This window comes from Periplaneta americana, chromosome 3 (assembly GCF_040183065.1).
Source record: "Periplaneta americana isolate PAMFEO1 chromosome 3, P.americana_PAMFEO1_priV1, whole genome shotgun sequence".
NCBI classification, from domain to species: domain Eukaryota; kingdom Metazoa; phylum Arthropoda; class Insecta; order Blattodea; family Blattidae; genus Periplaneta; species Periplaneta americana.
In genome coordinates this window covers 202,992,836-203,010,297 of record NC_091119.1, presented here as the reverse complement: position 1 = coordinate 203,010,297, position 17,462 = coordinate 202,992,836, and the positions used below count along the sequence as shown (strand labels likewise).

At 36.3% G+C, this 17,462-nt stretch overlaps 1 protein-coding gene across 3 annotated transcripts in view; it reads left to right on the top strand.

Annotated features, from left to right (window-relative positions):
- The window catches only part of LOC138696966 (insulin-like growth factor-binding protein complex acid labile subunit), a 1,304,936-nt gene that overhangs the window by 1,283,615 nt on the left and 3,859 nt on the right, over positions 1-17,462 (top strand). The gene's annotated exons all lie outside the window — the stretch shown is intronic.

Below are 17,462 nucleotides of genomic sequence, written 5' to 3'. Positions count from 1 at the left end.
CGCTATTTACAGGCCCAGTAGTAACTTATGATATTTCAGTTTATTTATTCAGCGTACAATCAAGGGGACGCTTATGTAATTTTAAAACTTCTGCAATTTTAAACCGAAATTTATGCATTTTAAATTACATAAACACTAGTGGCTTCTGCAGCAAATGCTGCTAAGTTCATTAGAAGTTCAAATTAAATTTTTTCAAATTTATTTCCAATGGAGAATACCAGACATTTTGGAAGTTATTTGCTTCCATAGTAATGAAACATAGGCCTACCCCTCTGAATGGTTTTCTTCATGCTAAATACTGTTTTATTTAACCTATAGGCCTACATATTCAGTTTTTGAGTTCCAGTGCGAAAACGCAAGTAACAATGTCAGAACGATCAGTCGGTTTTACACGTGGGAGTGAAGCAGTAGCAATTTCAGGTTATTGTGGATTGTAGGTTAGAGTTATGAAAATATCCTCTCCTCTCTCCCCTCTCCCCTCTGCCCTCGTGCCCTCATTCCCTGGTGCCCTCATGCCCTGGTGCCCTCATGCCCTCGTGCCCTCATGCTCTCGTGCCCTCACACCCTCGTGCTCTCGTGCTCTCGTGCCCTCGTGCTCTCGTGCCCTCATGCCCTCTGGCCCTCGTGCTCTTTGCCCTCTCCTCTCTGCCCTCTTCCCTCCTCTCTCCAATCTTCTCTTCTCTTCTCTTCTCTTCTCTTCTCTTCTCTTCTCTTCTCTTCTCTTCTCTTCTCTTCTCTTTCTTCTTCTCTTCTCTTCTCTTCTCTTCTCTTCTCTTCTCTTCTCTTCTCTTCTCTTCTCTTCTCTCCTCTTCTCTCTCTCCTCTCCTCTCCTCTCCTCTCCTCTCCTCTCCTCTCCTCTCCTCTCCTCTCCTCTCCTCTCCTCTCCTCTCCTCTCCTCTCCTCTCCTCTCCTCTCTCCTCTCCTCTCCTCTCTCTCTCCTCTCCTCTCTCTCTCCTCTCCTCTCCTCTCCTCTCCTCTCCACTCCACTCCCCTCCCCTCCCTCCCCCACCCCACCCCACCCCCACCCCACCCCACCCCTCCCCTCCCCTCCCTCTCCTCTCCTCTCCTCTCCTCTCCTCTCCTCTCCTCTCCTCTCCTCTCCTCTCCTCTCCTCTTCTCTTCTCTTCTCTTCTCTTCTCTTCTCTTCTCTTCTCTTCTCTCCTCTTCTCTCCTCTCCTCTCCTCTCCTCCCCATCCCCTCTTCTCCCCTCCCCTCTCCTCTCCTCTCCTTTTCTTTTCTTCCTGTTTTCTTGTTTTTTGCCTACTTTCTCCATTCGCTTGCTTTCTTTCTTTACAATTATACAATACACAATACAATTGAACACATAGTTACAATTAATAATAATACATAAAATAACCTAATTGCATAAAATAACCTAATTAATAAGTGAACCTAATTTTACAATACATCCTACATATGTATAGGTCCTACATACGTTTCTCATTGGTACTGATAATAGTCTTTCACTTTACTCTCATCTCACTCACTGTAGCGGCACTATGACGCATTTCACTGACACTTTAGGACACATTTCACTGACACTCTATAACACATTCCACTGACTGTATAGAACACATTTCATTGACACTATAAATTATCACTGATCGAAACTATTCACTGCACTGTAAAACCATAACTTCACTGACTCACCTCGCTTCACTGATACAACAGTTCAAATAAGAGAAATAATTACATCCTTATGCATATTTATAAACAGAACTACATTTTAGCTAAATATTTCTAGTCTAAGACCCTCTTACACGCTATTTTTAAATAATTTACAATTCAAACCAAGGGAGTAACTCGTCAGGCTAAATAAATACATGTCACCTTAAAAAATTATTTTGTCCCTACTTCTGAAAAATTAAATGTGGTAATCTTCCGCGTAGCTTTCATTTGTTTGTAGCATTGTTACCTGCGAAACACATTTCTCGGAAGATAATAATAAAATCAGTATATTTAGCTGTGTGCTTTTATTACTGATAAAGTACTTCTCTTATTACAACATATCTTTGGGAAACCTCAGGCTAGTGTCGTCTAGGTTACGGCCAATGCCATCTGGCAGTTGTCTCTGTGTCTAATAGGAGGCAGTGCAAATTGTGTTGCGGGCTTGTGTAAGCTGTAGGTGATATCACTAACGCACTGTCCCACAGCTTTGAGATTTTCTGCTCTGTGTGTTTTTAATTCCAATGTTTAACAAATGTTGATTTAGTTGACCAATGAAATGCAATTATCGCTTTTTGTGTTTGTACGGGAGCTAGTTAAAGTTTTAGTGGTGAACTTGAACTTTTTTTTTTAATTTGCGAGAGTATTAAATCATAAAAGTAAGTAAACACAAAATATATCATTTTCTGCTTGTTCCTGCCCACACACAGACCTTGCGGTTACCGTTTTTCTTTTTATTTGTTCTATTCCGCTAAGCGCCCTCACCTGTATGTTGAATAATTTTTACCAGCCTGAGTACGGGACGGAACAAAGTTTATAAAATTCATGATAACATTTCCTTTTATTCCTGTAGTATTTAATATACCAACTAGCTGACATCTGAGGTCACTGGTTCACACCTGGCAGGTACTCATGGATTTTAATGAACAATAAAGTAAAGAGAGAAGTAATACGTCAGATCTCCTCCCATCTTAGAATATAAACAGGAGTATGTGGAAAAATTCACATGCCTTGGAACAACAGTAACAAATATAAATCACATTCCAAAGAAAATTAAACGCAGAATTAATATGGGAAATGCCTGTTATTATTCGATTCAGAAGCTTTTGTCATCCAGTCTGCTGTCAAAAAACCTGAAAGTTGGAATTTATAAAACAGTTATATTACCGGTTGTTCTGTTTGGTTGTGAAACTTGGACTCTCACTTTGAGAGAGGAACAGAGATTAAGGGTGTTTGAGAATAAGGTGCTTAGTAAAATATTTGAAGCTAAAAGGGATGAAGTTACAGGAGAATGGAGAAAGTTACACAACGCAGAACTGCACGCATTGTATTCTTCACCTGACATAATTAGGAACATTAAATCCAGACGTTTGAAATGGGCAGGGCGTGTAGCACGTATGGGTGAATCCAGAAATGCATATAGAGTGTTAGTTGCAAGACCTGAGGGAAAAAGACATTTGAGGAGACCAAATGTAGATGGAAATATAAAAATTTGAAATTTATCTTTCGAAGAGGTGGAGAAGTTGAAATATCTTGGAGCAACAGTAACAAATATAAATGATACTCGGGAGGAAGTTAAACGCAGAATAAATATGGGAAATGCCTGTTATTATTCGGTTGAGAAGCTTTTGTCATCCAGTCTGCTGTCAAAAAATCTGAAAGTTAGAATTCATAAAACAGTTATATTACCGGTTGTTCTGTATGGTTGTGAAACTTGGACTCTCACTTTGAGAAAGGAACATAGGTTAAGGCTGTTTCAGAATAAGGTGCTTAGTAAAATATTTGGGGCTAAGAGGGATGAAGTTACAGGAGAATGGAGAAAGTTACACAACACAGAACTGCACGCATTGTATTCTTCACCTGACATAATTAGGAACATTAAATCCAGACGTTTGAGATGGGCAAGGCATGTAGCACGTATGGGCGAATCCAGAAATGCATATAGAATGTTAGTTGGGAGGCCGGAGGAAAAAAGACCTTTAGGGAGGCCGAGACGTAGATGGGAAGATAATATTAAAATGGATTTGAGGGAGGTGGAATATGATGATAGAGAATGGATTAATCTTACTCAGGATAGGGACCAATGGCGGGCTTATGTGAGGGCGGCAATGAACCTCCGGGTTCCTTAAAAGCCAGTAAGTAAGTAATTATGTCAGATGAAGAATACAATGCGTGAAGTTCTGCGTTGTGTAACTTTTTCCATTCTCCTGAAACCTCATCTCTCTTAGCCCCAGATCTTCTCTTGGTATCTAATATGATTTTATAATTCATGGTATCCATAATATGGGCAACGTTAGTAATTTTTCTTGTGTAATTATTTTATATTCTGACAGTCTGAACGTAATTATGAAAAATGCAGCATTTTCAGTAATGTGTCATATCACATTCTAAAACGTAGAAATAGGTATTCTAATGTCTGTCTATTTAAAAGCTCGCCCGTCAATAACATTGCAACCTTTACATTTCTGACATAGGTATACTATACCAGGTTAAATCGATGTAGGTTAACCCAAACTAAACTACATTATCCTGAAGTATTCCACTTTTGCTCCTGACACACCCTGTATTAAAGTGGGAATTGGTTAATGAGTATTAAAATTAGGTTGGCAGAGGTTTTCAAAATAATCGGTAGTCAAACTCTTATTCCTTTGGTGTTGAAGTAATAGTGATCATATTTCACTTGTATGTAACAATGCTTCATTTGAAAACAAACTCGTTTTTAGGGCGCATGCTGTAGGTAAATCATATAATGGAAATGCTGAAAGTTCCTTCGTCAAACAGTTGCAGTAAAACGTGGGTTGCACCCACTTCTGTAATACATTTCCACCCACATTAAGCTAACATATAATTTGTTACGCTTGGTCTCTGTTACAACACACCGAACCCACTTACTACGTACTTCACAGGCCTGTTAATAAACCCCGGGTATATCTTTATGTTCCATTGACTGGGGTATAATTTTGAAATGATATGTATTAGCTGTGATCCATTTGTTTCAATCATTTACACTTGTAATATACCATTGACGTATTTTTTTCCTGAACATGCATCGATTTTCGAAACACTAACACGTTATTTAGTCGAGTTGATCTTCAGGCATGAAATGATATGCTACACGTATGCCTTCCTTCGAGGAGGAGACAAATTAATGTCATTTGACAACAATTGGATAGTTGTCAATATCCAGGAAACGTAAATACATATAATAGTAATATGCGTTACAAGAGCGGTATGTTGAAGTTTTCATATTGGAGGAAAAGTTTGAAAAAGCGAAACGTAGTTGAGCTTTTTTATTTTCCGAGCATTGAAAGAAAACATACCGCTCGTGTATCGTACATTATTTTGTGCGAAGATCGTTTATTACATACCTGAAAGAGGAATTTCTAATTAGTTGCAATGAAATCTCCATCTTGGTTTCTGTTCAATGACGGCAAATTTGCAAAACAAAAATATCTATCTTCAACATTGTTGCTTTAAAATGTTTTCTGTGTTTACTATACTCCAGCAGGCCGTGATATACGTCTGTCTTTTTTTTTCCCCCAGTCTATGGAATCTTGTTGATTTTTTCACGGCTTCCTTAATGTTACTTGCATCACGAATGCAGTAACTTTAGTGGAGTTGTAGAGTTTACTTAATTTTTGCAAATATTTAAAAACAATAATTAACAGTGCAATTTAGGTGAAATTGCAGTGGTAAGTTTCCAATTTATAATTATTACTATATTGAACGTCTCTAAATATAATATGTTAAAAGCCTAAAGCAGTAAAATCAATGTGTCACTTAAGCGGTAAGAAGAGGGAAATTGTTATGTGTGTTAGGTTGGGAATACTGAATGTGGAATTTTAGACTTTCCGCGGATTGGTTTTGTGCGGAAACCAAGCAAATACGCACGACCTCGCACAAATAATACTAAATTCTTTATGCCCTCAACAGTATGAGAACGTACACCGTATAATTTATAAATGAAGTCAAATACCTTAGTACTTATTTCTAATTATAATATAATTATACATTTTGTGTATAATCCTGTCTACTCCATTCCATTTGTCAGCGTATTTCATAGATTTCACACCATCATTGTAACTGTGAGATTTTGAGAACAAGACAAAAGTTATGCAAAAATAAATAGTAAGCAGATTAATTCAATTACAAGGATAAACATTTGAACCGATTATCTGGAAAACTACACAATACATGTAGTTAACATATATTTTCAGAAACCTTGAAAAAAACTGTATGTAGTTGATTAATATTGGCTGTACTTAGGGTGAACTTTCCATATGGATTGCAATATTTCCAACTACTGCCATCAAGGGGGATAATGGGATTACCCCACTGATGACGTTTCAATATTATTTTCATTTTTCTCTATATTTATTTTTGAAATTCTATGTATTTGTCCCTTACATGTCTACTAACATTTTTAAATGAGAATAACATAAATAATTCATCTACTTTAATAAGTAATTTGCGTTATTTTAGTGGGGTAATCTTCTTACCCCCTTGCTAGTCACGAAAACTCCAGGATATGAAATTCAATTCGTTGGTTCATTTCCTACATTTTTCAGCTTGTCTGTTGACAAATTATTTTATTTTCTGTTGTTCATATCATTATTCATGTTGTTATTTACGAGTATATCGTCATGAGTATTGTTTCCAATATTTTAAAAATTTTATTTCTGTGTGTTATAGTTACACAACACAGAACTACACGCATTGTATTCTTGTCTTGACATAATTAGTAACATTAAATCCAGACGTTTGAGATGGACAGGGCATGTAGCACGTATGGGCGAATCCAGAAATTAATATAGAGTATTGGTTGGGAGGCCGGAGGGAAAAAGACCTTTGTGGAGGCCGAGACGTAGATGGGAAGATAATATTAAAATGGATTTGAGGGAGGTGGGATATGATGATAGAGACTGGATTAATCTTGCTCAGGATAGAGACCAATGGCGGGCTTATGTGAGGGCGGCAGTGAACCTCCGGGTTCCTTAAAAGCCAGTAAGTAAGTCTTATAGTTATTTTAAAAGTGATTTTGTTAGAAATAATTAGTAGTAGAATATTTTTTCCAGCTATTCATTGTAGTAGGCCCTATATATGGTGTTCATATATTTGAATTTCAGCAGAAAACTAAATGTCTTGAAAGTGTTCATGGTTGTATATACAGGGTGTCCGGTACAAAATTTACCAATAAGAAAGTTTAATAACTTACCAAATAATTGATGGATGAAAATGATGTTTGCGGGAATTGACAAAGGGACTTCCAAAGTTTCGAATGACCACTAATAAATTTCTATGTGTGCACCTCTTGTAGCACGACAGATGTCCAGGCGATATTCAAATTCTTGCCATGTGTTTCGTAACATCTCTGGAGTGACAGTTGCACAAGCAGCGACAATTCTCCGACGCAGATCCTCCAAATCTGCCACTACAGTCTTGTACACAATGTCCTTTATGTATCCCCAATTATGCCTGTTGACGATCCCACAGACGTGGAAGGTGGACTCATCACTAAACACGACCTTCTGCAGATATCCATTTTCAATATCAATTTTCAACAACATGTCACTAGCGAAATCATATCGTGCAGGCAAGTCGTTTGGTTTCAACTTTTGAACCAATTGAATCTTGTATGCTTTCTATGCCAAGTTGTAATTGTGTGCCTATCTGGTGGTTGCTTCTCAGGCCACTGTTGCCTAAATCTTCTCTCCACTATCTTCGAATACTTGAATTCGGCAAGCCAATAGCAGCATTGAACTTTTTGTTGCACTGTGAACGCCATTTTAATTACAGCTATGTCAACAACAATGACCAAATATTGCCAACATCACACATAAAACTTAAAATGTCCGTCTTTCATTTGCCGCAAATTTCATTTTCCTATCTCCATTATTACGCGAGTTATTAAACTTTCTTATTGATAAATTTTGTCCCTGACACACTATATTGTATTTGAACATTTAAATTTCAACAAATACGGTAACCGAAATTATTTACAATTTCTTTTATAATAATGTAACTTTCATTGCTTGTAGCTGTGTTTTCCACCCTGTGAAAATTATATAGCGTTGAGGAATTTTCCTTCAAATGGAAGGTAGGCAAGTTCAACTTTACAGATATGTTTCCTCATGTCACCAATAATATAGGGCTATCTGAAGTTCATTAATTTTGATATAAGTTTTTAACAAAATTGAACAGGACTTAAAAATCACCCTGTATTAAAAAAAAGTGGAAAATTATTTTATATTTTTACATTTAGTATAGATCCATAGTCAATAATATATGCATTGTTAATATTTCAAGTGTTTAACAAAGATTGGTATAATGATTTTGATTGGGGTAATTGTATTACCCCTCCTTGGTAGTAGTACCTTGCAAAATACCTAGGTAGCACGAGGGTTAAAGGAACGTGTAATCATATTTGACAGTGCCAGATTGTCCTAAAGTTCGTCGATATGTGTTGTTTCTCAAATGCCCGAAATATTTGCAGCAAAAATTATAATAGATTTTATGTTCGACCATGCCGAAATGTAGTAATTATACACCTGGTAGCAGACCTTTAATGCATGTCATTAAAGTACACCTACTCATTAAAGGTCAGGTCTTTCAGCCAATGACGACTCAGGTTACAACTGTTCAGCCAGTGTCAGGTCAGCTTTCTACCGTTATAAAACGGCAAGTATCGATTATTCTCGTATATGCAATCGAAAGAGAATTAGCGAAAAGTCACGGAGGCTGGAAATCCAATACTGTCGCAGAAGGTTATGTTCTGTTACTATAATAATTAGCGTTAATTGTAAATAATATTCAAATAAATTCAATTTGTCATCTCGTTTTTCAATGTCTAATTTAATTTCAATGTTATCTCTGTAGGTTCTTATGGCCTAGCAATGTCAATGTGAGCATCTGTTCCTCGGAAAAAAATCAATACTTTCGCGTCTGCCAACATCTCACAACATACAGGACATTGGTCAAGGTCAGATACAAAGAAAATTAATAATATCAAGTTAGAAATATGGTCGAGCATAAAAAGTCGTATGAAACTTTTCCTATAATGGTAATTAAGAAGCTTCTTAATTACCTTCATTATAGGCTCGTTGCATAATGTACTATTATATATTTTACATGTTAATTACTGAGAACGAAAGCTATTTAACTACAAAATTTAGTACATCATTTATTATTGTTCTTCATATTACAAAATGAAAAGCAAAATTCTAGAATACTTTAAAGTGAAAACACTGACATCTTACTGAAGTCCCATACTGCAACTCCTCAGGTGCGCCATCTCTGTTACTGCTAAGCCAGGAAAATACTGTCGTGACATCATTTTGCAAATACATGTATTAACTTCATAAAGACAAGCTCGTTTTTGTTATTAGTGAACTTGTGTGATTTCTAAAATAACCAATTCAATTCATCACTTCAGTAGAAGATAATGCGTATGTAAAATTGTGTTCTTAACCTTTTGTCTTGGCCCTTCAAAACTTTGAGATAATCAGGTAATACATTGACGATGGTAATAAAATGAGTAGTGAACTCCTATTTTTATAACAGCCGATACTAACAGAGAGTAGATGTATGCTAATTAAAAACAGAGCGAAATTAACTATAATTACAATTGTATGAAATTGTTTGCTCCTTTTTAGGTCATCTTCATTCCCCAAAGGTGTCCCGCAGATTTGTTAACACACTGTATATTAAATATATCGATTTAAAAACAAACTTTTAACAGTATTACGCAAGAAAACTATTAACGATTATAGTCGCGACGCTGTTATTCCCGGCGTGACTCCTCCTCTCTGCTCGCGTCTTAGGAAGTGAAGGCTCTATAAAGTCTAGCTAGGTATTATCGTTCGCCATTTTTGTTCTTTCGTTGCCGAGCTACCAGACGTGGAATCTATTTTCCACACCGTTAAACATTATCATGTCGTAGCTCCTATGATAATAAATCAAACGCACTGTAATTCAAATTCACTGAGCGGCAAATAACGTCTTCGTGTGCTTTCTGCGAACGCCAACGAAAGAGCCAAAATGGCGGGCGATTATGTTAAGTATTTATCCAGCCTTAGAAAATGCTTAACGTCTTCATCGGCTAATCACAATCATGTTTAAATGTAGCCGACCTGCAACGTGATTGGCTGCCGGAAATTAGAGCGACGGGATTATAACTTCTTGAACTAACTGCTTGCCGTATCCCTTTTGAAACTTTCATGAATGAAAATTAACAAAACTATGAACGTTTTAAATTATATTTCCATTAATAATATACAGCCTAGTTCTAGCGTGAATGCGTGCGACGTTTAGACTTATTATCATCGCGATTCTTACAATTTGTGTTGTATGAATTAAGTAATTGCTTCGTGGAATCAAGTTTTCGTGTTGTGAAACTGAAAACAGAAACAAATGCCGTTCGTGCCGCGGTCAGTAGCGTTATGTAGATGGAATAAAAAGTATCCTACAGGTCTGCATCGAACCTGTAGGCTCGCTGGCCAGCAGTGTTTGCTTTTTAAATATTTATGAGAATTCATTGGAGTGGGTGTTGTTTTACCTGACTTCGTTTTCGTGAATTTATGAAAGTGTAAAAGAATGTTTTATGCATGCTTGCCTTCATAGCTTTATCTTCATGTTTACGATGTCTGTCATACGAAAACCTCTAAATATTACATGTCTTTCATTTTGCAATTTTCGTTCTGAATCCAAAGTTCGAACTGTGACCAACCACACTAACCGCAAAGTGGCGTGCTCGCTTCACATCTTCAATGTTTCATGTTCGACACCATAGGATGGCTTTCCTGGGATCTTCTTACTTTGACATAGATCTAGATAACGTCTGTCTTTGAACTAGTGATATGGTAATGTTACATGACTAACATTTCCGTTGTTAGTTCTTTGAACTATATCAGGACACATACAGGGAAATTTAGAAGGAATAGTAAATATTTTAGGTAGTGGTAATATGGAATTGAACGGGTTACATCAGCTGTTTGTCTATGCGGATGACGTGAATATGTTAGGAGAAAATCCACAAACGATTAGGGAAAACACGGGAATTTTACTCGAAGCAAGTAAAGTGATAGATTTGGAAGTAAAGCTGGAAAAGACAAAATATATGATTATGTCTCGTAACCAGAATATTGTACGAAATGGAAATATAAAAATTGGAAATTTATCCTTTGAAGAGGTGGAAAAATTCAAATATCTGGGAGCAACAGTAACAAATATGAACATAGAATAAATATGGGAAATGCCTGTTATTATTCGGTTGAGAAGCTTTTATCATCTAGTCTGCTGTCAAAAAATCTGAAAGTTAGAATTTATAAAACAGTTACATTACGAATTGTTCTGTATGGTTGTGAAACTTGGACTCTCACTTTGAGAGAGGAACATAGATTAATGGTGTTTGAGAATAAGGTGCTTCGGAAAATATTTGGGGCTAAGAGGGATGAAGTTACAGGAGAATGGAGAAAGTTACACAACACAGAACTGCACGCATTGTATTCTTCACCTGACATAATTAGGAACATTAAATCCAGACGTTTGAGGTGGGCAGGGCATGTAGCACATATGGGCGCATCCAGAAATGCATATAGAGTGTTAGTTGGGAGGCCGGAGTGGAAAAGACCTTTAGGGAGGCCGAGACGTAGATGGGAAGATAATATTAAAATGGATTTGAGGGAGGTGGAATATGATGATAGAGACTGGAGTAATCTTGCTCAGTTAGGGACCTATGGCGGGCTTGTGTGAGGGCGGCAATGAACCTCCGGGTTCCTTAAAAGCCAGTAAGTAAGTAAGTAAGTGGTAGTATGGACTATTCTGAGGTCAGCACTGTTCATAATGGGTGCAACGAAACATCTGTTTGTAATTCACTTGGCTACCAGGATGGGCATGTTCTTCCATCATGACGGAGCCCTTGTACATTTTAGCCATCAGCTGATGCATCACATAAATTTCGCATTTTCCGAACGATGGATCGGCCGCGGCCACGAATGTTGTCAGACCATTTGACTGTATGTTTTGTTTATATCTTGCGACCTTGATTGAAAGACTGATACAATGCAGCCATTATTTCAAGAAAGATTTGCAGTATTGCTGAAGGCCTTGAACCTCCGAGAACTGTTTTCTTGAAAAAAAAAAATGGTTAACCTCCTATCAAACAAAGCCTTTCTGCCGTGTCTGTGCGCGATTCAATTGCATTCAATTCTCTGTTTACATTGTCACATCACTTCTGTCTTCTGATTGACGAAATTCGTCTCGTTGTGAACTTATATTAGCTAGAGCTGCCGATCTTCAAATTTCACGTCGTTATGGTTACGTTACCCTCAATTAAAGGAAATTTTAAACTGCTACATTTAATATAATAGACTTTACGTCTCATTCACAATGGAAATGTGAGCTTTGACTTAAGAATGCAAACTTTAGCGTTAAATTTAAAAAAATCGCAACGCCATTCACGATGGCAACATAAACATAACTGTAAAGATACTTGGTAACCATGGAAACATAACAACGACGTCATTTTATCATATTTTGTTGTATACTTCAGCACCATTTGATTGTGTGTTGTTTTAAAATCATGTAAGCATAAACATGAAAGTTTGGAGTTTGAAAACTTTCATGTTAACGTCTAACGGTAATATTAATGTCAGTGTGTATGTGAATCATTGTGAATGATCCCATTTGGTAACCTGACCGCAAACTACTGTGTTTATGTAACTTTTATGTTTAATTGTAATATTGTAAACAAGCCTTTAGCTTTCATGTTGATGTTATAATTACGTTTTAGTTGTCATTGTAAATGAGGCTGTACAGTTTTCAACGTCATGTGTTCAATTTCTGACGCCCAACGTCAATATTTCAGTATTTTCTGATGTTTTCCCATTTGCAGGTATTGGGAAAGAGTGAGAACGAAAATAGATCAAATTACCCAGTTTTTAAACTTATTACTTACTTACTTACTTACTTATTGGCTTTTAAGGAACCCGGAGGTTCATTGCCGCCCTCACATAAGCCCGCCATTGGTCCTTATCCTGAGCAAGATTAATCCAGTCTCTATCGTCATATCCCATCTCCCTCAAATCCATTTTAATATTATCCTCCCATCTACGTGTCGGCCTCCCCAAAGGTCTTTTTCCCTCCGGGCTCCCAACTAACACTCTATATGCATTTCTAAATTCGCCCATACGTGCTACATGCCCTGCCCATCTCAGACGTCTGGATTTAATGTTCCTAATTATGTCAGGTGAAGAATACAATGCGTGCAGTTCTGCGTTGTGTAACTTTCTCCATTCTCCTGTAACTTCATCCCTCTTAGCCCCAAATATTTTCCTAAGCACCTTATTCTCGAACACCCTTAATCTCTGTTCCTCTGTCAAAGTGAGAGTCCAAGTTTCACAACCATAAAGAACAATCGGTAATACAACTGTTTTATAAATTCTAACTTTCAGATCTTTTGACAGCAGACTAGATGACAAAACTTCTCAACCGAATAATAACAGGCATTTCCCATATTTATTCTGCGTTTAATTTCCTCCCGAGTGTCATTTATATTTATTTTGTTACTGTTGCTCCCAGATATATTAATTTTTCCACCTCTTCGAAGGATAAATCTCCAATTTTTATAGTTCCATTTCATACAATATTCTGGTCACGAGACATAATCATAGGCCTATAAAACTGGTTATATTCTTCTCTATCATATTCATATTATTTAATTCTATAAATTATTTCTCATATATTCCAGTCAAATTACTAACAGAAAAAAAATTTAGTATAATTTTTTTTTCGGGATTTACTTCCAACCTTTCAAAGTTATTATTATTATTATTATTATTATTATTATTATTATTATCATTATTATTATTGCTACTACTACTACTACTACTACTACTACTACTACTACTACTACTACTACTACCACCACCACAATTATCATTATATTTCAGAACCTTTACTAGCTATACGTTGTTTTTCTACGTAGTTCTCTTCGCTGTCCTAACCCATAGCATCACTCCCTACGCCGCGCTTTCAATCTTTCAGTCATATTAGATCTGAAACCAATAAGGGAGGCAAACACGGGAGTGAGGTTCCTATATAAATCTTGTGTAACTTTCTCGCCAGTCCCATGAGAATTTAACTGTAGATTGTGTCACCTATAGAAAAGGCTACGATTCTGTCAAGAGCAATCGATCTTTCAAGATTGAAGTAAAGGGCCCATTACTTCATCGCACCCTCTCTACCTCTCGATGTACACTCTAGTGCACAGTTCTACTTTGCCGTCAGATTTTCTTTCACGATCGAGGTGTAGCGTTGGATATTAATAAACAGTAATGTATGTCTGCAATGTATTTAGCGAATTTTTGGCATGGACGTGTGGTGTACACTGGCGTTCAAAGATACCTGACCTCTACTAAATCGATAGAGATCGATAATTTGTTCGTGTAAGTGTGGCTTCTTTAATTATTACATCTGTGAATAGATGGCGAAGACAACAGTCACTGTCGCCAATAGTACACTGATGTTCAAAGATGTCTTGCCCCCTGGTTTGTAAGAAATCAACAACTGCATCAAAAATTGGGAATTCTTCCACTAGAACACTACATCAATTCAATGTCAAAATCTTTCTTCAACAAACTTCCTGGTGTTCCTGGAGCTGTGACATATAACATTGGAGCAAGATCTTGTCAGCCATCTCGACTTAAAAGGAAGGAAACTCCCTCAAGACATCCTTCTTAGTGATACTGACGACTCTTCATAATTTAACAGAGAAAATCATCATATCTTTGTTCACATAATTCACAAAAATGTTTAATTAATTAATTTAAATTAATTAGAGGAGCCTTTAGAGCCAACCTCAGCATGATATTCTGCATGTGATATTCCATAATTTTAACAGTGGTCTGTATAGGAAGTTTGCTGGTCGACCAATATTAAACATAAAAAAAAGATGTCTGATTCTACTAATCGATAGTGATCGATAATTTGTTCGTGTAAGTGTGGCTTCTTTAGTTATTACTGCTGTGATTAGATGGCGAAGAAAACAGTCACTGTCACCAATAGTACACTGATGTTCAAAGATATCTGATTGTACTAATCGATAGTGATCGATAATGTGTTGAAGTGTGGCTTCTGTAGTTATTACTTCTATGAATAGATGGCGAAGATAACAGTCAGTGTTGCCAATCGTACATAAATATACCCTCATAAAATTCAATTTTTCATCCTACTCTACTGATTCTAAAACAACACTGGGTTTAGCTGGAAACCGCTGATATTGTCAATAGTGAGAATAATTTATGCTTAATCTACATAATCATTTCCCTAACACATTTTTAACAGCCCCTATAATGGTTCCAGCTATTGAGAACTAGCGGAACTCTTTCAAAGTTTGTCTTTTTTTTTATAATCTGACTTGTCTGCTGCTAGTAGACGTTAGTTAAGCAACAATAATCATTATCCAACTAACCATATGCCACCCTTCAGATTCTTTATAAGCCAAGGGTCCTAAGTAAAGGACCTGGTACTTAATCATCCACTGCTCATTTAGAAAAGAAAATTATATCTTTGGTTCTGAGTTATCCCATAGTTGGAAGGTTCTCTTAAACAATCATAAAATCGGAGGTCAGATATATCTTTGAACGTCAGTGTACATATATATACCCTCATTATAAAATTGAAAATTTCATACCCCTCTCGTAATTGCAAAAGAAAATCATTAAATTTAGCGGGAAATTATGAGAATAATTTATACGTCTTAATCTACATCAACATTCTCTCAAATACTTTTCCACAGGTCTCAATAATAGTGTCACCTATTGAGAAAAAACGGAACTATTTCAAAGTTTGTCAGTTTGTTAAATCTTTGGTCATGAATTAATATAATACCTAGGATGCGAAACTTATTGACTTACCCGTTTCAAACGCTAGAGGCGCTAATGTAGATATTGATCTTGCTGCCACCTATTATTCTAATATATAATAAGAAAATTATCGCCCGAATGGCATTGAGGTTTAGTTTTTACTATATTCACTCAGTGTTCTTAGTCTGTTATGTGATATCTGTCACATCTCTGGCCACATAATTCACACGCACTATCACTGGGTCTTGTCACTGCATATTTTGTGATGGAAACCGTGAATGGCGAGGCGTGTTAGGATGTGTCTTTGTTCCCGATTTTCTTTGGTCCAGGTTCTCTCCAACATTGCGCCGGTGGCGTAGAAGTCAGGGTCTATGTCTCTCCTCTTTGCTTCTTTACTCTTCAGGTGTTCAATGTAGGATCCCGTAACATTCAGATGTAGAAAGTCTCTTTAGCCAGTTCGTAGACCATTGTTGTTGGTGCCTTTTCCCAACATTCAGTGCACTTTTGAGAAAACGATATTTGATGTTTTCAATTTTATTCTAATAATAACTAATTAAGCCATGCTTCTAGCAGCACACCATGTGGCGAAAAGCATAACTAATTACTCCATGCATCAAGCAGCGTATCAGGTGACGAAAAGATTAACTATGTTCGTAACCCCCGTCCCATTCTGAAATCAATACATGGATGAATATGTCACCTAATTTAAATTAAGGCATTAAAATTTTTTATTCCTCACAACATCTTGCAATGAAAATTTATATTAGAGCCAATAAGAAGATAGAAGAGACTACACCTTCTAATACAACCAATTAAAATATAACAAAAAAAAGGACACAAAAGGAAACAAAAGGTTAGATAATTGAAATTATTGTATTCTTTGGATGCTTGGTGTATGGTGCACTGGAAGAGTCCGCAGAAACTACTTAGATATTTTAAATTATTATATTACTATCTACTATTTTCAATACATTCAACGACACTTTTTACAAGGTCTATAAACATCACTATATAATATACACACACGATCCAGGAGCAGAATATTAATCTTGATTTCTTTGCAAGTTTCTGTCTTCCACCTTGCCTTCTCATCTAGCGATCTCTATCGGATAAGTGGAGAACTCATGGTGACTGACCCATCACGTAGTTCTAATGTTCACCACATTGGGCGCTTGTCTTATTACTTCGTCCGCGAAATGTTAGATGGTGCTGATCGCAGTTTTTCATTCTCTTATATTCATTCTTTGTTTGGTTCTGACTTATCCCGTGGCTGTGAAGTTCACTTACACGAACAGAAAATTCGAAGTCAGATATCTTTGAACGCCAGTGTACATTATTTTTTATCACATTTTCCAGCCCAAAATATGGGAATTGCTTGCAGCTAAAATATAAGATTTCAGAAAAGGTTACTTCACTTACATGTTATTGCTCTGTCTTTTTCTTTTTCATTAAATCTGAGTGTTATAAAATATAATTATCCACGATCGTTTAGTAATTTTTACTTATTCATACTCATTTCACCATGGAAACGATGTATTTCCTTCCTTCTTTCCTTTATAGAACCAGACCAGTAGAGTATAAAAGGACTTCCCGTCCGTACTGTACTTAACTTGCAAATGAAAGTCATTTCTTGTATTAACCCTTTATTCATGTTTATTATTTCTGGATCGTAAATTTATTTTGAAAATGTAAGTTTTTTATGGTATTATCCCTTTACTTATAAATCAAGCATTTGCAAATGAAAGTCATTTCTTGTATTATACATTTACTATTGTTTATTGTATCCGAATAATGTACATGCAAATGAAAGTAATTTGTTATATTATCCATTTACTCATTTATTATTTATGAATCATGTATTTAATTTAGAAGTATTGTACTATTGTTTTTTGTTTTTAATCGTGCATTTAATTTGCAAGTGGGAGTTATGTCTTG